Raw genomic sequence first — 20,346 nt, forward strand, 5'->3', positions numbered from 1 at the left:
CCTTAATATATATTTTCCCATCAACCTGCTCAGAGATATTATTACGCATCTTGGGAGCAGGTGGGATTTGAACCTGGGTCTGTCGGTCCAGGGCTAGGAACACCAAAATCCATGCCCAAATCTTCCTCCTCTGGCTCAATGTCAGGTTTTGTTTTGTCTGTACCTGCTCTGGTGTGTTGTGCAGTAACAAAGGCACTATTTTTATTCATAAATGGTGGTGGTAATGTCTTGAAACAGGGCTGAATCCGTGTCAGATTTGAGATTTTGCTGGATTTTGGCTCATGGAGAGTGTGTTTTTAAAAATTAATTCATGGGGCGTGGGGAGTGTTGGCTGGGCCCAGCATTTATTGCCTGTCCCTAGTTGCCCCTTGAGAAGGCAGTGGTGAGCCGCCTTCTTGACATGCTGCAGTCCACTTGCTGTGGGTTGGCCCACACTGCCCTTAGGGAGGGAGTTCCAGGATTTTGACCCAAAGACAGTGAAGGAACGATGATGTATTTCCAAGTCAGGATGGGCGAGTGGCTTGGAGGGGAACTTGCAGAGGGTGGTGTTCCCATGCATCTGCTGCCCTTGTCCTTCGGGATGACAGTGGATGTGGGTTTGGAAGGTGCCTGTCTAAAGATTAGATTAGATTACTTACAGTGTGGAAACAGGCCCTTCGGCCCAACAAGTCCACACCGACCCGCCGAAGCGCAACCCACCCATACCCCTACATTTACCCCTTACCTAACACTACGGGCAATTTAGCATGGCCAATTCACCTGACCCGCACATCTTTGGACTGTGGGAGGAAACCGGAGCACCCGAAGGAAACCCACGCAGACACGGGGAGAACGTGCAAACTCCACACAGTCAGTCACCTGAGGCGAGATCTTTGGTAAATTCCTGCAGTGCATCTTGTAGATGGTACGCACTGCTGCTACTGAGTGTGGAGGGTTATAGTTCCAATCAAATGGACTGCTTTGTCCTGGATGGTATCAAGCTTCTTGAGTGTTGTTGGAGCTGCACTCATCCAGGGCAACTGGGGAGTCGGTGGGTGGGGAGTGTGGAGGGGGTGAGAGGGTGGTGAAGGAGGCTGGGTCAAGTTGGTTCAGATTCAGCCATACCATTTGGAATAAAAGACTGGTGTGCAAAAACAATAGCTATTCCACCCCACTGCAGAACTGGCCCAAACAAATCCATACATTATTGAGGTTTTTAAGATACATTAAAACTTGTGCCTGGCCAATAACAAATATGCGCTGAAAATGTGTTGCTGGTTAAAGCGCAGCAGGTCAGGCAGCATCCAAGGAACAGGAAATTCGGCGTTTCGGGCATAAGCCCTACCCAATGAAGGGCTTATGCCCGAAACGTCGAATTTCCTGTTCCTTGGATGCTGCCTGACCTGCTGCGCTTTAACCAGCAACACATTTTCAGCTCTGATCTCCAGCATCTGCAGACCTCACTTTTTCCTCAATAACAAATATGCCCAGTTTTCAGACATCTCCACTTTTCAGATTTGAGACACTGTCCTTTCTACGATGAGAGTACATAGACTTAGATAGCATGGTAAGAGGCCATTCAGTCCCTCTGCTCCATTCTAATATATATTCTTCATTCAGCTTCCTCCCACTCTTCATTATCTCACTCAGTCACCACATCCTTCTAACTCTTTCTCTCTCATGTCCTTATCTTGCTTTCCTTTGCACTGTTAACTTTGACAAATCCCTGGGGTAGCAACTTCCACATTCTCTCCCACTTTCTGTGTGAAGATGTTTCTTGGGAATTTCTGGTTGGATTTGTTACTGACGATTTGTAAGTCCTTAATTTTTGTCTTTCTCTAGAGTTATCGAGTCATAGCGCTGCACAGCGTGAAAACAGACCCTTTGGTCCAAATCATCCATGTCAACCAATTAATCCAGTGCCATTTGCCAGCATGTGGCCCATATCCCTCTAAACCCTTCCTATTCATGTTCCCATCCAGATGCCTTTCAAATGTTGTAATTGTACCAGCATCCATCGCTTTCTCTGGCAGCTCATTCCATACATGCACCACCCTCTGTGTGTAAAAGTTACCCATTAGGTCCTACTCCTGCATAAGTGGAAGATCTCCTCCCTCTTCCTAAGTCCATCTCTAAATGAATTTCCTGGCCCCCACTTCCTGACACAAGTTGCCTCACTGAGGGAGCCCAACCAGCCTCTCAATGGAAAGTCAGATCCCACTCAGTACAATCTTTCTTGCCCCAGTCATCCTTCATGAGGTTCACTTGAACCAACTGTGTGCCATTGGAAAATCATAGCGAATGCCAAACAGGCTCTATTCATCCCGTTTGCAAACAGAAGATGGTTACTGTGAAATATTATAAACAGGATATGAATGAATTGAGTGTGTAATGACAAGAAATGGGTGACTGTATTAAATTGGCATCTCACACCACCATCGAATGTTGTTGATTAAATAGCTGCTTTTATCTATTCCTAATAACTCACTGAGAGCAGGGAGCGTTTTTAGATTAAAAATCATTCATTGTGAGAAATGAAATTCGGTTTCTTTTCCTAATGGTTAGTCATCATATAAACCTATGTCTTCCTGCTCTGCCATTAACGTTCAGCTCTATAATTGAATGTTCCTTTCAAGTATCAAGCTAGATTCTCCTTTGACTGTACCCTCGCATTACTATTTAATTTTCATTAAAGGAAGATCTTTCTCTGTTTATTACATATTCAACATAAATTACGTGAACGTGCACTGTCCTCTGTGCACAGCCTCATCAGCTTACCCTTGTGTTAGTTTTGAACTGGTTCAGGGGGTAAAACACTCACCTCGAAGGTCACTGATTGTGGGATTCCCATTCCTTACAGGAAATCGGAGCACAAAGAAATATCCAAACCGGCACTCACTGTGCACCGCCGAGGGAGTGCTGCACTGTCTTTAGGCGATATGGGAGCCTCAACTGCCCCTCTGTTTGGCATCAAAGATCAAATGCGTTTTGGTTTATTCGTTTGTGGGAAGTGGGCATCGCTGGCTGGGCCCAGCATTTATTGCCCATCTCTAATTGCCCCTTGAGAAGGTGGGGGTGAGCTGCCTTCTTGAACTGATGCAGTCTATCTGCTGTGGGTTGAACCACAGTGTCCTTAGGGAGGGAATTCCAGGACTTTGACCCAGTGACAGTGAAGGAATGGCGACATATTTCCAAGTCAGGATGGTGAGTGGCTCTGAGGGGAACTTGCAGGTGATGGTCAGAGAGTCATAGGGATGTACAGCATGGAAACAGAACCTTTGGTCCAACCCGTCCATGCCGACCAGATATCCCAACCCAATCTAGTCCCACCTGCCAGCACCCGGCCTATATCCCTCCAAACCCTTCCTATTCATATACCCATCCAGATGCCTTTTAAATGTTGTAATTGTACCCGCCTCCACCACTTCCTCTGGCCGCTCATTCCATACATGTGCCACCTTCTGTGTGAAAAAAATTGTCCCTTTGGTCACTTTTATATCTTTCCCCTCTCACTCTAAACCTCTGCCCTCTAGTTCTGGACTCCCCCACCCCAGGGAAAAGACATTGTCTGTTTATCCTATCCATACCCTTTATGATTTTATAAACCTTTATAAGGTCACCCCTCAGCCTCTGACACTCCAGGGAAAACTGCCCCAGCCTGTTCAGCCTCTCCCTATAGCTCCAACCCTCCAACCCTGGCAACATCCTTGTAACTCTATTCTGAACACTTTCAAGTTTCACAACATCTTTCCGATAGGAAGGAGACCAGAATTGCATGCAATATTTCAACAGTGGCCTAACCAATGTCCTGTACAGCCGCAACATGACCTTCCAACTCCTGTACTCAATACTCTGACCAAAAAAGGAAAGCATACCAAAAGCCTTCTTCACTATCCTATCTACCTGCGACTCCACTTTCAAGGAGCTATGAACCTGCACTTCAAGGTCTCTTTGTTCAGCAACAGCCCCCAGGACCTGACCATTAAGTGTGTAAGTCTTGCCCTGGTTTATTTTCCCAAAATGCATCACCTTCCATTTATCTGAATTAAACTCCATCTGGCACTCCTCAGCCCATTTGGCCCATCTGATCAAGATCCTGTTGTACCCTGAGGTAACCTTCTTCACTGTCCACGACACCTCCAATTTTGTTGTCATCTGCCAACTTACCAACCATACCTCCTATGTTCACATCCAAATCATTTACATAACTGATGAAACACAGTGGACCCAGCACTGATCCTTGTGGCACTCCACTGGTTATAGGCCTCCAGTCTGAAAAGCAACCGTCCACCACCACCCTCTGTCTTCTACCTTTGAGCCAGTTCTGTATCCAAATGACTCATTTTCCCTGTATTCCACAGGATCTAACCTTGCTAACCAGTCTCTCATGAAGAACTTGGTCAAATGCCTTACTGTAGTCCACTTGGGTCATATCTACCACTCTGCCCTAATCAGTCCTCTTTGTTAGTTTTTCAATAAACTCAATCAAGTTTGTGAGACATGATTTCCCACGCACAAAGCTATGCTGACTATTCCTAATCAATCTTTGCCTTTCCAAATATATGTAAATCTTGTCTTTCATGATTCCCTCCACCACTAATATCATGCTCACTGGTCTATAGCTCCTTGGCTTTTCCTTACCACCTTTCTTAAACAGTGGCACCACGTCAGCCAACCTCCAGTCTTCCGGCACCTCACCTGTGACTATCGATGATACAAATATCTCTGCAAGAGGCCCAGCAATCACTTTCCTAGCTTCCCACAGAGTTCTAGGGTACACATGACCAGGTTCTGGGGATTTATCCACTTTTATGCGTCTTACGACAATGGATGGTGTTCCCATGTATCTGCTATCCGTGTCCTCCTGGATGAAAATGTGGTTGTATGTTTGGGAAAGTGTTGTCTCAGGATCTTTGGCAAATATCTGCAGTGCATCTTGGCGATAATACCACTGCTACTGACGGCTGGTGGTGGAGCTGGTGCCAATCAACCGGACTGCTTTATCCTGGATGGTGTCAAGCTTCTTGAGTGTTGTTGGAGTTGCATCCATCCAGGCAAGTGGGGAACATTCTATCATACTCCTGACTAGTACCTCGTAGATGGTGGACAATCTCGGGGGAGACAGGAGGTGGGTTACTCACTGCAGTCTTCATTGCTTCTGACCTGCTCTTGTAGTCACCTTATCTATTAAATTAGATTACTTACAAGTCCACATCGACCCGCCGAAGCGAAACCCACCCATACCCCTACATTTACCCCTTACCTAACACTACGGGCAATTTAGCATGGCCAATTCACCTGACCCGCACATCTTTGGACTGTGGGAGGAAACCGGAGCACCCGGAGGAAACCCACGCAGACACGGGGAGAATGTGCAAACTCCACACAGTCAGTCGCCTGAGTCGGGAATTGAACCCGGGTCTCTGGCGCTGTGAGGCAGCAGTGCTAACCACTGTCCCACCGTGCCGCCCACTATGTGGCAAGTCCAGATGATTTTCTGGTCATTGGTAACCCCCAGAATGCTGATAGTGAGGGAGTCAGTATGGTAACACCTTTGAATATCCAGGGGTGGTGGTGAGATTGTCTCTCATTGCTGATGGTCATTGTCTGGCACTTGTGTGGCATAAAAGATACCTGTCAGCCCAAGCCTGGATATTGTCCAGGTCTTGTTGCATTTGTTCTCTCTGTTGTTTCAGGGACAATCTTTATCCCTCCATTGCCAGATTGCCTTGTTTATGGGACTTGTTTGAAATCACCCTCCAGAGATTTTCCTAGCTGGGCATAACTTTTATCTTACAGCAAACCCAAATACTTCCTTAATTATGAAACAGTGGTGGCTGGAAGTGATTTGGAGGTCCAGGGATATAGACCATTAACATTTCATTAGCAGGCCCCAGAAATGAATGAAAAATGCTCAATTATACCAGAGAATACACTAAACTGTCCTGGGCACCAGACCTTAGATAGGATTAGTTACAATCATTAAATTGTGCACAACATTCAGGGGTCAAAATAACTTCATTCTATTTTTATGTTCCTTGAAAAGACAGCTGGGTCAAACTGATCAGCAAGACCGATAACAAATGCTGTGATTACCAGAGTGTAGAATGTAATGGATATTGGGACAGTAGCAATAACGTCACTGAAATAGTAATCCAGGCTCATATTCTTGGGGTTACAGGTTCAAATCCAAACCACCTCAGGGGCTGCTGAAATGTAAATTCAATTCATAACATCAGGAGTTGAAAGCTTGTGTCCATGATAGTGCCTGTGTAACTACAAGTTGTTGTTGGACGACCCCCATCCGGTTCATCTAATGGAAGGAAATCTGCCATCTTTATTGGGTGGGGCATTGACGTGACCCACAGCAATATGGTTGTCTCTGAGCTGCCCTCTGCAATGGCTAAAGTCAGTCAGGGCAATTGGAGAGGTGCAACAGATTTGGAGCCTATATGTAAAGATGGTATAGAAAGCTGGACACCACAAACAGAGGAACCTTGATTATCCGAAGGGCTTGGGAGAGGTGTATTCCGTTCAGTTAATTGAATGCTGGATAGTTTAGCCAAGCATTGGGACCTTGCGATCTTGCCGGATAATCCAAAATTTGGATAATTGAATACCAGATAATCGAGGTTCCTCTGTATTGGATGTGGAATCTCTGGCGATGTGACTACAGATTGGAGGAGTTGGTGTAGACTGCCTACTGCTTCCAGTGGATTTGTTATTGACCAGACCAGATCTCCTCAGAATATTTTACCAAGGTAACCTTAACTTTTTCTTATTTTAAAGGCAAATATAAAGTGTCTGTCCCAAATGTGATGGTCAAACTACTTAATACTAAGCAAAACACTATTTCTTTAAATACTGTAGTTAAAATACAACCAAACAAAGAGGAATTTAGAATAACTTAACTCTATTGGAAAACTTAACAGAGTAATAGATACAGTAGCGGGCGGCACGGTGGCACAGTGGTTAGCACTGCTGCCTCACAGTGCCTGAAGACCCGGGTTCAATTCCCGACTCAGGCGACTGACTGTGTGGAGTTTGCACGTTCTCCCCGTGTCTGCGTGGGTTTCCTCCGGGTGCTCCGGTTTCCTCCCACAGTCCAAAGATGTGCGGGTCAGGTGAATTGGCCATGCTAAATTGCCCGTAGTGTTAGGTAAGGGGTAATGTAGGGGTATGGGTGGGTTTCGCTTCGGCGGGTCGGTGTGGACTTGTTGGGCCGAAGGGCCTGTTTCCACACTGTAAGTCTAATCTAATCTAATCTAACTATTACTAATGAACTATTCCAATATGGTAACATTCCATAAAAACACCCTTGGAAAAAAAGGAAAATTCAGGCATGGATTCTCACATACAGTTCTCCAATGTAGGAGAAAAAAAAATTAAGAGAAAATTTAGAGAGAATAACAACTAGAAGACATTCACTGAATCTTCCAACTCTTTTGAGACCCCAGCTGGCTCAGTGGTTAGCATTGCTGCCTCACAGCACCAGGAACCCAGGTTCGATTCCAGCCTCGGGCGACTGTCTGTGTGGAGTTTGCACATTCTCCCCGTGACTGCATGGATTTCCTCCCGCAGTCCAAAGATGTGCAGGTCAGGGTGAATTGGCTTTGCTAAACTGCCCAAAGCGTTAGACAATAGACAATAGGTGCAGGAGTAGGCCATTCTGCCCTTCGAGGAGAAAGTGAGGTCTGCAGGTGCTGGAGATCAGAGCTGAAAATGTGTTGCTGGAAAAGCGCAGCAGGTCAGGCAGCATCCAAGGAACAGGAGATTCATTGAATCTCCTGTTCCTTGGATGCTGCCTGACCTGCTGCGCTTTTCCAGCAACACATTTTCATTCTGCCCTTCGAGCCTGCACCACCATTCAATATGATCATGGCTGATCATCCTTAATCAGTATCCTGTTCCTGCCTTATCTCCATAACCTTTGATTCCACTATCCTTGAGAGCTCTATCCAGCTCTTTCTTAAATGAATCCAGAGACTGGGCCTCCACTGCCCTCTGGGGCAGAGCATTCCACACACCCACCACTCTCTGGGTGAAGAAGTTTCTCCTCATCTCAGTCCTAACGGTGCATTAGTCAGAGGGAAATGGGTCTGGGTGGGTTACTCTTCGGAGGGTTGGTGTCGACTGGTTGGGCTGAAGGGTCTGTTTCCACACTGTAGGGAATCTAATCTAATAGCTTCTGCTTAAAGCTGCACCTAAAAACTAAAACAAGCTTGAAAACCTGGGTTGTGAGAATTGGCCCCATTAAAGCTGCTTCCATTATTTCAACTTTAACAAAAACCTCAGTGCCTCACATTGCTGTTTACTCAAAGTTGTCTTCAGTAGGTGACTTGACATCTCTTCCTCACAACCTCTTCTTCAAAAGACCCAGGACAAAATTACCTCTTGAAAGATACGCCATCATTACAGAAAGCTTCTGCTTTCGCTCTGACTAGTTGAAATTTATCCCCTCACTAATTTGCAGACCAAAGAAGACACCGCTCACGTACTGTAACTCTTCAGATCTTGATAGAGTTCCACATGAATGGGAGTGAATACTCTGCAACTCCTCAACTTTCTCGTCAAACCTTAAACTCCTCATCACTGGTAACATCACAGCAAATTTCTGTTGCATCTGCCCCATAGCCATGACTATAATAGCATAACCTAGTAATAGGAGAAAGTGAGCTCTGCAGATGTTGGAGATCAGAGCTGAAAATGTGTTGCTGGAAAAGCGCAGCAGGTCAGGCAGCATCCAAGGAACAGGAAATTCGAGGAGAAAGTGAGGTCTGCAGATGCTGGAGATCAGAGCTGAAAATGTCTGCAGATGCTGGGCTTCCTGATGAAGGGCTTCTGCCCGAAACATCGGATTTCCTGTTCCTTGGATGCTGCCTGACCCGCTGTGCTTTTCCAGCAACACATTTTCAGCCCATTATCGAATAATACCCTAGCATGGTTGGATTACTATGTGTAGTTCATGGTCTTCAAAGTATAACAAGGATGTTAGACCACTGGCAAAAGTGCGGAAAAGACTTGCAAGGATCAGATGAGTAATTTAGAAGGAATATCCTTATTAGGAGAATGGGTGCTACATTTTGTAGATAATTAGATTGCATTAATGCTATTAGCTTGATGCAGGAATGAGAGAGAGAAAGGAATATGGTATCCGAGAGCGATATTGAGGGGAAGGACTAATTAGAGAGGCTTGTGTGAAGTATAAACAGTAAAGGTAAGGCCAAATAGAGCCAGAGAGAAACAGAGTCATAGAGCAGGGAAACAGTCCCTACGTGATTGGTTCCATCTAGAAGGACATGGGCAGCACTGATGTGGGAACGGCACTACCTTCACACTGCCCTCAAACCACTCACCGTTGTGACTCGGAAATATATCGCTGTTCCTTCAGTGTGGCTGGGTCAGAATCCTGGAGTTCCCTCCCTAAGGGCATTGTGGGTCAAGTCACAGCAGGTGGGCTGCAGCGGTTCAAGAAGGCAGCTCACCCCCCCACCACCTTCTCAAGGGGCAACTAGAAACAGACAATTAATGCTGGCCCAGCCAGGGACTCCCACATGCCACAAGAATAAAAATTAAACTTTGAGAGCTGTGATAGCGTGTTTGACTAATGAAAGGATTAGGAGTCTCTTCACGCCCAGGAGCCAGTGTATGTCCCTATGTGATGTTTGCCTGTTCCTATGCATTAGTGTAATCTAATTTGTGCAACGCATATCAATCTGTGGGGAAAATCTATTCTGATCTTGTTGAACCTTTTGAATTCTGAAGCGCCCTGTGCAAGCTCGCTATAAAAAATCACGAAACATACTCCTTGTTTGAAAAGCTGAACATCTCACTGCGGATACAGAAGAAGGAGCTTGGTTTGAGTGATACAGCTGCTGTTAGCCAGTACGAATTTTCAATCTCAGGGCTTGGGTAGCTGTCATTAATTAAACGACCGTTCTTTTCATGTAACCTTCAAAGAAATGCATCTTTCTTTAACTGAGAGACAGTGCATCATGAGAATTGGTTACCATTTAGAGCTTCCATATAAACTCCTAATGTACAGTCTGGGTCCAGACATTAAGTTCATTTGCTCAGAAGCATGTGGAAGATTCTAAATCCAAATCTGGATACAAATTGGGTTTTGTACAGAACTCAGTACTTACTGAGGTCATGAAAATAGCCCCATGTGAACAACGCGTAACGCAAAAATATGTTTTCATTGAACTCAGTCCATCCTGACATTTCAGTAAAATATTGTCACTAAAGCCAACTGTTTGGGAGGTTAACCACTTCAGAGAGTTACCAATCTGCAGTGCAGTGGTTTAGTGTTAATACCAATGAGCTAGAAATCTTGAGTTATGGCTCATGCTCTGGGAACATGAGTTTATATCCAACAGAGGCAGATGGTGGTATTTAAATGTGATTAATAAAATAGAAATATCAAAGTAAAGACCGTGGAAGTTACCAAGAATGGTTGCCAAAACTCATCCAATTTGCTCATTTTTCTTTTGGGAAGGAAATCTGCCGTTCTTTCCCAGGCAGGGCAATTAATTTGTCGGGCAGAGTAATGCCGTCAACATGGGTTCAGTTCCTGCACCAGCTGAGAATACCCTGAAGGACATTCCTTCTCAGCAGAGAAAGTGAGGACTGCAGATGCTGGAGTATCAGAGCTGAAAATGTGTTGCTGGAAAAGCGCAGCAGGTCAGGCAGCATCATTAGTGGGCGGCACGGTGGCACAGTGGTTAGCACTGCTGCCTCACAGCGCCTGAGACCCGGGTTCAATTCCCAACTCAGGCGACTGACTGTGTGGAGTTTGCACGTTCTCCCCGTGTCTGCGTGGGTTTCCTCCGGGTGTTCCGGTTTCCTCCCACAGCACACAAAGATGTGCGGCCATGCTAAATTGCCCGTAGTGTTAGGTAAAGGGGTAAATGTAGGGGTATGGGTGGGCTGCGCTTCGGCGGGTCGGTGTGGACTTGTTGGGCCGAAGTAAGTAATCTAATCTAATCTAATCCAAGGAACAGGAAATTTGACGTTTCGGGCATAAGCCCTTCCTGATGAAGGGCTTATGCCCGCCCTTCCTGATGAAGGGCTTATGCCCGAAACGTCGAATTTCCTGTTCCTTGAATGCTGCCTGACCTGCTGCCCTTTTCCAGCAACACATTTTCAGCGACATTCCTTCTCAGCCTTTTCCCTCACCTGAGACATGGTGACCCTCGGGTGAAACCACCATCAGTCATCTCTCTCTAATGAGAGAGGAACCGCGTGGCCCTGTGGGACTATGGTGACTTTACCCTTCAATCTGCAGGGATAAGTCAAGCATTGCCTACGATCAGGCAATGAGTCAGGCGCTGTTGTGTTAAAGTACCCAGGCAGAGGGTGACATTTGGAACATGGCATTGCAGACCAGAGTAGAAGCTTGGAAGTGTGTCAAGAGGATCAGCCAAGGTTAGTCCAAATGTAGTAGAGTCAAATCAATGGCTGGCAATGTTACACATTGAGATATAAGAAAGAGTAATGGAGGAAAGTGCCAAAAGCTAATTGATAAAAAGGAAAGGACGACAGAAACTGAAATCTGAACTGTGCTGGAGGAAACTCAGCAGGTCCGGTAGCATATTACAAATTTGATGTGACTCTACTTAGGAATGCAATGGAGTGAGTCAGTCAAAGACTAGTGGATGGTAGAGTAGAGACCAAGAGAGGGGGAAAGATAGTCCACGCTGACTGATCACACCAGGCCAGGCTTCACCGCTGAACAAAGTTGGGCTGATTCCTCACATCATTTTTCACACAGAAGGTGGTTCCTATGTGGAATGACCTGCCAGAAGAAGTGGTCGATGCACGTACAGTAGCAGCATTTGAACTCCATTGGGCAGGTACATGAATAGGAATGGTTGTGAGGGATATGGGCCAAGGGGGGCCGGTTTCATTTGGGAAACTTGGTCAGCGTGGAAAAGTTGGACTGAAGGGTCTGTTTCTGTGCTGTAAGACTCTACAAAACAGGGATTGAAGGGTGGTGGAAGGGGGCAGTACAATGGGAAGCTGAATGCAGGCAGTATTGCCTCACAGATTAGGACTTGAGCCAATTCCACTTTAATCCTGAGCACTGCAAAACATCGAAGGGGTTGTGTACCTGGCCACCTGCAGGATACCACCGTGAAGGCTCTTTATTAGACTTGTAACAGCGTTGAAAGTTTAATGGACTGAGCACAAGTCTCAGGAAGGAAAGCAGCTGGCTTGACTCTTCCACAGCAAGGGGTAGGAATACACGCAGACTTTTGCCAGAGTTTCACTGAAGTGGGAGATCAGTAAATGCAAGGTATTGGTGAGCAGATGTAAAAACATGCAAAAACCACAGAGTCTGCTTTCAAACCAGATAAATAGGGAACAGGATGGTGTGATTCAGCAGTCAGGTGTTGTACCTGTGCTTTGATAGCTGACAGTCCATCGCTTTGAGATTAAATAAATGACCGTTCTGAACATACTTCCTTTGTGTAACCTTCAAAGAAATGTATCTCTCTTTAACTGAGAGACAGTGCATCATGAGAATTGGATATCATATGGACCTCCTAATGTACAGTCTGGGTCCAGATGTTAAGTGTGTCTGCTCAGAAGCATGTGGAAGATTCTAAATCCAAATCTGGATACATATTGGGTTTTGTACAGAACTCAATACTTACTGAGGTCATGAAAATAGCCCCATGTGAACAACGCGTAACGCAAAAATATGTTTGCATTGAACTCAGTCCATCCTGACATTTCAGTAAAATATTGTCACCAAAGCCAACTGTTTGGGAGGTTAACCACTTCAGAGAGTTACCAATCTGCAGTGCAGTGGTTTAGTGATAATGCCAATGAGCTAGAAGTCTTGAGTTACAGCTCAGAGTCTGGAACATGAGTTTATATCCAACAGAGGCAGATGGTGGTATTTAAATGTGATTAATAAAATTGAAATATCAAAGTAAAGACCGTGGCAGCTACCAAGAATGGTTGCAAGAACTCATCCAACTTGCTCATTTTTCCTTCAGGAAGGAAATCTGCCATTCTTACCCAGACAGGACCTCGTCTGCTTCCAGACTTACCGAATCACAAAAGTTTTATGGTGTAGAATGGGGCCACTTGGCCCATCATGCCAAAGCTGGCTCTTTAGACGAACATTGTTACCCAGTGCCAATTAGATTAGATTCCCTACAGCGTGGAAACAGGCCATTCGGCCCAACAAGTCCACCCCGACCCTTTGATGAGTAACCCACCCAGACCCATTTCCCTCTGACTAATGCAGCTAACACTATGGGCAATTTAGCACGGCCAATTCACCTGACCTGCACATCTTTGGACTGTGGGAGGAAACCAGAGCACCCAGAGGAAACCCATGGGGAGAATGTGCAAACTCCATGCAGACAGTCACCCGAGGGTGGAATCGAACCTGGGACCCTGGTACTGTGAGGCAGCACTGCTAACCACTGAGCCACTGTGCCACCCCACATACCCTTTTCAAGAGAATCTCTTGATTCTCTCTGTACCATTGCATGCTAATTAACAGCACTGTAGTTGACTCTGAACTGAAATGGTCTAGCAGGCCACTCCAGTCAGAGACAATTGACCTTAGGTCAAGATTACCTTGTTTTGGGCATTTGCATTAAAGTAAGACTTCGGTATTCTTAAACAAAAATAGAAATAGCTGGAAAAGCTCAGCAGGTCTACCAACATCTGTGGAGAGAAATCAGAGCTAACTGGCTTCTGTTCTGAGGAAGAGTCTTTCAGTTCCAAAATGTTATCTCTGATTTCTCTGCACAGATGCTGTTGGACCTGCTGAGCTTTTCCAGCAATTTCATATTTTTGTTTAAGAGTACCGAAGTCTTACTTTCATGCAAATGCCCAAACAAGGTAATCTTGACCTAAGGTCAATTGTCTCTGACCGGTGTGGCTTGCTAGACCATTTCAGTTCAGAGTCAACTACAGTGCTGTTAATTAGCATGCAATGGTACAGAGAGAATCAAGAGATTCTCTTGAAAAGGGTATGTGGGGTGGCACGGTGGCTCAGTGGTTAGCAGTGCTGCCTCACAGTACCAAGCTCAGCATCTGTGAAGAGAAATCAGAGATAACATTTTGGAACTGAAAGTCTCTTCCTCAGAACAGAAGCCAGTTAACTCTGATTTCTCTCCACAGATGTTGGTAGACCTGCTGAGCTTTTCCAGCTATTTCTATTTTTGTGTCTGATTTACAGCATGCGCATTTCTTTCAGTTTTTCCTCAGCATTCTTAACGTGGGTGAGTCGAGATGCCCTCAAGGGATTTGCCCAGCTCCAGCTCAGCTGTTCACTGAGATGAACACAGCACACTACATAATGATCATTTGTAATTCATTTGGAGTCAAATGTACACTGATTCTTAGCAGTTTTCAACACAGGTTCAGGTGTTAAAATTTGCTCCTCTCTCTGTACTGGATCTAGACTGCATAAACAGAGCAACCAGTTTGTTATGTACAAGAGTGTTTTGATATTGTGGAAATTGCTGGTTTCACATGGCAACATGAATTAACTTCAAATTGCAGGCAATTGTATGAGTTATATAGAAAAGGCACAATTGTGTTGAATGAGGACCTGTTAATAACAGGAATCTGCTCTCTGCTTCTGTTTAGCATGTAGAACATTGGTTAGGCCACCACTGTTGGAATACTGCATGCAATTCCGGTCTCCTTCCTATCGGAAAGATGTTGTGAAACTTGAAAGGGCTCAGAAAAGGCCATGGTTGCCTGAGCTAGAGGGTTTGAGCTATACGCACAGACTGAATCAGCTGGGGTTGCTCTCCCTGGAGTGTTGGAGGCTGAGGGGTGACCTTATCGAGGCTTATAAAATCGTGAGGGGCATGGATAGGATAAATAGACAAGGTCTTTTCCATGGGGTGAGGGAACCCAGAACTAGACAGCATACGCTTAAGATGAAATGGGAAAGAAATGAAAGAGAGCTAAGGGACAACATTTTCACGTAGAGGGTGGTGCGTGTATGGAATGAGCTGCCAGAGGAAGTGGTGGAGGCTGGTACAATTGCAACATTTAAAACACATCTGGATGGGTACATGAATAGGAAGGGTTTAGAGGGACATGGGCCGGGTGCTGACAAGTGGGACTAGATTAGGTTAGGATATCTGGTCGGCATGGACGGGTTGGACTGAAGGGTATCTTTCCGTGCTGTACATCTCTATGACTGTATAGCAGTACAGTGTCTTTCACCTTTCATTTTTGGAATGAGACTCACAATCCTTCAAACCCTTTCCTGATTATTTTTAAAGCTTCTCTTCAGGAACCACTCTCGAGGTCCTTGTTTAGGGTCTAATTCTCTCTGGAAGTGCCACTTCTAACTTCGTCTTTTTGTTGAACTTTATCTGGAGTGGGACTGTTCCTAAAACAAGAGCTATGGGCACAAGAGCATTGAAAAGAGTAGAAGCCAATGACTTTCATTTAAGTAGCATCTTGGATTACAGTAAAACATGGTCAGAAGCCACAAGACACCAGGTTATAGTCCAACAGGTTTATTTGAAATCACCAGCTTTTGGACTGCTACCTCTTTGTCAGGTGAAGTACACAGGCACAGAGAGATAATTAGAAGATAATTCCAGGTAATTAAGAGTGTCAAAAAATAAGTACAATTTGATAACAAGTCTTTGCAGGTGATCATGTGTCGGATGGGGTGAGTAAAGTGTCAGCAGCTGAATAGCAAGTGAAAGGATGAGCTATGAACCGATCTTAAGGCACTTTACAGGATAATCTGACAATGGGCATCCAAAGGAGACAGGGGCTATTAACCAACAGGTTGCTTGATGGGATATATTGAGACCAAGGTAAGAGGTTATGTCCTATCCATCAGAAGCACGACAATTGTAACCCGGCCAATTACCGCCCCATCAGTCTACAGTCAGTAAAGTGATGGAAGGTGTCATCAACAGCACTATCAAGCAGCGTTTCTCAGCAATAATCTGCTCAGTGGTGCCCAGTTTAGGTTCTGCCAGGGCCACTCAGCTCCTGACCTCATTACAGCCTTGGTTCAAACATGGACAGAAGAGTGAATTCCAGAGGGGAGGTGAGAGGGATAGCATTTTGCAACAAGTTCACACATTGACGTCAAGGAACTGGCAAAATTAGACTCAAAGGATCTTAAGGGGGCGCATTCTCTGCTGGTTGGGGTCATATCTGGCACAAAGGAAGATGGTCATGGTTGTTGGAGGTCAATCGTCTCAGATCCAGGATATCTCTGCAGGGTAATATCCTCGGCCCAACCATCTCCAGCTGCTTCATCAACGACCTTCCCTCCATCATAAGGTCAAAAGTGGGGATGTTTCCACAATGTCCAACACCATTCGCTATTCCTCAGATACTGAAGCAGTCCATGTCCAATTGCCGTTTTGGGCTGAAAAGTGGCAAGTCAATTTCAAGCCACACAAGTGTCAGGTATTGACCACCCCCACCAAGAGAGAATATAACAACTAGGATCCTCTGGGTCCCCCACCAGGCCTGCCTACCAGGCAAAACTCAGGAGCATGATGAAATACTCCTCAAAATGACATCTCAATCTCTATACTCAAAAGACGGAACAATGAGGTTTGGCCAACTTTCTGTCAGGCCTGATTTCTTCGGCTGTGGATCAATTTAGAACATCCAATTGTGGGTACATGGTCACCTGACCACGTAAGGGTCAATAATGAATTCATCTTCACTCTCTTCTTTCAGTTGTTTCACTCTTTTGTGTGTGTGTGTGTGTGTGTGTGCGCATGTGTGTTAGTGATTGTGTGTGTGCGCATGCGTGCGTGTGTCAGCACGTGTCAGTGAGTGTGCATGTTCGTGGTTTGTGTGTGGGTGTGAGTATGTGTGTCAGTGTGCCACTGTGTTTATGTTAGTGAGAGTGTGTGTGTGCGCATGTGTGTTAGCGATTGTGTGTGTGTGTGTGTGTGTGTGTGTGTGCCCATGCGTGCATGTGTCAGCACGTGTCAGTGAGTGTGCATGTTAGTGGTTGTGTGTGTGGGTGTATGTGTGTCAGTGTATCACTGTGTTTATGTTACTGAGAGTGTGTGTGTGTGTGTGTGTGTGTGTGTGTGTGTGTGTGTGTCAGTCTGTGTGTGTGTTAGTGTGTCAAAGACTGTGACGCTGTAAAAGCACAGCCGGTCAGGCAACATCCGAGAGCAGAAGAATTGATGTTTTGAGCATAAGCTCTTCATGATCCTGATGAAGAGCTCATGCCCGAAATGTCGATTCTCCTGCTTCTCGGATGCTGCCTGACCTGCTGTGCTTTTCCAGCACCACACTCTTTGACTCTGATCTCCAGCATCTGGAGTCGTCACTTTCTCCTGTGTGTTAGTGAGTGTGTGCATGTGTGTGCGTCTGTGGGTTAGTGAGTGTATGCGTGTGAGAGAGGAGTGTGTATGTGTCTGTATGTGTATATGTGCCAATGCACTTGCGTGAGTGTGTGTATGTGTGTTAGTGAGTGTGTGTGTTAGTGAGTGTGTGTGTGTGTGTGGGTGTATGTATGTGCATATGTGTGTGTGGGTGGGTGAGATCAGTCAGCCTAAAGCTACAATTCTTTGACTCAGTGACATGAGCTACCAATTGACAGGGACATTGTTAGTCCCTGGTCAGTCTGTGTACAGACATCAGTACTGCACATCTCTCTAGTGAAATCATAAACACATTATCAAGAAAAACGATTATGAATTATCAAACAATCTCAAAGAGAAAGAGATTAAATCCACCCCCAGTGACTCCTTAAGCATTGTTGTTCCTTATTTCCCATTACTCTGTTTTACGTCAGAATCAATCACAGTGTGAGACGTTACTGATGACAATAAAGCTGGACAAAGCTTTATACTGTGTGTGGCAGGCTTCTGTTGTGTTCCTGTCAATGACATGTCAAATTCTCTTTACGCTGTTTATCAACTGACCCAATTCAATCACTAATCTGTCACTATTAAACACAAGTCATTAAAGTAGTCACTGACAAATAATGGCTTCTCATGCCTCAATGAGGCTGAAAAATTCAGCAACCTTTCATAAATCAAAATATTAATCACAACACCCTCTGATTTACTTGGACTTTCTTTTTTTACAGATTATTATTTATCTTAATTCCCTCCTCCACTGGTGGCTGTACCTTCAGTTGTCTAGCCTCTGAGCTCTGGAATTTCCTCTCTAAATCTTGCCACAATCTCTCTTTAAGGTCTCCCTCTTTGAACGAGCTCATGATCACCTTCCTAAGGTCTTTTCATCTGGCTCAAAGTCTCGATACGCTTCAAATGAGGCCCCTCCTGGTGTTCACTCCAACACGTACAGAAGGGGGAAGGCAAGTTGGTGCCTTGAAATGTTCTCTCCACAGATGCTGCCAGACCCTGCTGAGTCTTTAGTGCTGGAAAACAAGATTAGTGTAGATAGGTCAGCCCAGACCTGATGGGCTGAAGGGCTTATATTCCAGATTTCCAGCAACCAAAGGCATTCAAACGGGGTTGAAAAACAGGACCGCTATAGTGATAGCGGACAGTAGAATGAACGGCAATATCGATACTGTTCTCTTCAGTCATGAGGTGGGAAGCCCGCAGGTTAATTGTCCTCCTGGTGCCGAGTTTAAGGGCATCTTCTCAGGGTTGGAAAGGAAATTTGAGTGGAGGGGAAGGATCCTGTTGTCATTGTGCATGTTGGCACCAAAGACATTGATTATCAGATCACAGTGGGGCAGTGGTTAGCACTGCTGCCTCACAGCGCCATGGAACCAGGTTCAATTGGGTGATTATCCGAGTGGGGTTTGCATGTTCTCCCAGTGGCTGCGTGGGTTTTCTCCAGGTGATCTGGTTTCCTCTTACAGTCCAAAGACTGTCGTGTCCAAGCTAGGTGGGTTAGCCATGCTAAATTATCCTGTAGTGTCCAGGCTAGGTGGGTTAGCCACGCTAAATTATCCTGTAGTGTCCAGACTAGGTGGGTTAGCCATGCTAAATTATCCTGTAGTGTCCAGGCTAGGTGGGTTAGCCATGCTAAATTATCCTGTAGTGTCCAGGCTAGGTGGGTTAGCCATGCTAAATTACCCTGTAGTGTCCAGGCTAGGTGGGTTAGCCATGCTAAATTATCCTGTAGTGTCCAGGCTAGGTGGGTTAGCCGTGCTAAATTATCCTGTAGTGTCCAGGCTAGGTGGGTTAGCCATGCTAAATTATCCTGTAGTGTCCAGACTAGGTGGGTTAGCCATGCTAAATTATCCTGTAGTGTCCAGGCTAGGTGGGTTAGCCATGCTAAATTATCCTGTAGTGTCCAGGCTAGGTGGGTTAGTCACGCTAAATTATCCTGTAGTGTCCAGGCTAGGTGGGTTGCCCTGTACCAAGTTGCCCTGTAACGTGCAGGCTAGGTGAGCGAGCCATGGGTAATGCAGGGTTACAGAGATAGAATAGGGGTCTGGGTCTGGGTGGGATGCTTTTTGGAGGGTTGGTCCAGGATTGACAGACTGAATGATCCCTGTCTGCAGTGTGGGAAATCTATGATTCCATGATCTCTTTGAACAGCAAGCAGACTCGATGGGCTCAATGTTCTAACTCTGCTCCCACATCATACAGTTTTACAGTCATCTTAAATGCCTTGGACTCCATTATTTTAAATAAGGTAAAAACAATGACTGCAGATGCTGGAAACCAGATTCTGGATTAGTGGTGCTGGAAGAGCACAGCAGTTCAGGCAGCATCCAAAGTGCAGCGAAATCGACGTTTCGGGCAAAAGCCCTTCATCAGGTTTATTTTAAATAAACCTGTTGCACTACAACCTGGTGTCTTTTGATTTTTAACCTGGGACTGCAATATGAGTGTAAGTCTTGGCACAATGTATGTACTATTTTGAGTACATTTTAGCTCCTTCAACTGGCATATTATATCTCATTATCTTTTGTCTATTTATTTGCATTATCAGTGTTGTCTTCTGTCCCGTGTGTTTATATAATTATACTATGCCAAGCTATTAAATAGTAAACAAATTTGGCAAGCTGTTGAAATATAAAAATAAATTGGGTCTCTGCTTCGTTTTTTTTCACTGAATTGGAATCATTGCTGAGTTCCTTCGAGAGCTGGGAAACGGACTGAAAGAAGCAGAAAGTGCAAATTAATGAAAATATCATCACACGTCTCACAGACAGAAGAGATATGAAGAGAAAATGCAATTTTTGTACTTACTGTTCAAGGGAGAGGTCCATTGCTGCTCAGTGCTGGTATTATCTAAATTATTCATTGCTCTGGAACACAAAGGCACAAAACCTAGAGGAATATTCCTTTTTTTTTTAATATTGGAGCTACCTTGTGAGGAAGAAGAAAGCCTGTTCTTTTTTTCCACGAGGAAATCCTCTTCTTTCACTGTGAGGAGATGAAGAGAGGGAAA

This window comes from Hemiscyllium ocellatum, chromosome 45 (genome assembly GCF_020745735.1).
Source record: "Hemiscyllium ocellatum isolate sHemOce1 chromosome 45, sHemOce1.pat.X.cur, whole genome shotgun sequence".
Classification (NCBI taxonomy): domain Eukaryota; kingdom Metazoa; phylum Chordata; class Chondrichthyes; order Orectolobiformes; family Hemiscylliidae; genus Hemiscyllium; species Hemiscyllium ocellatum.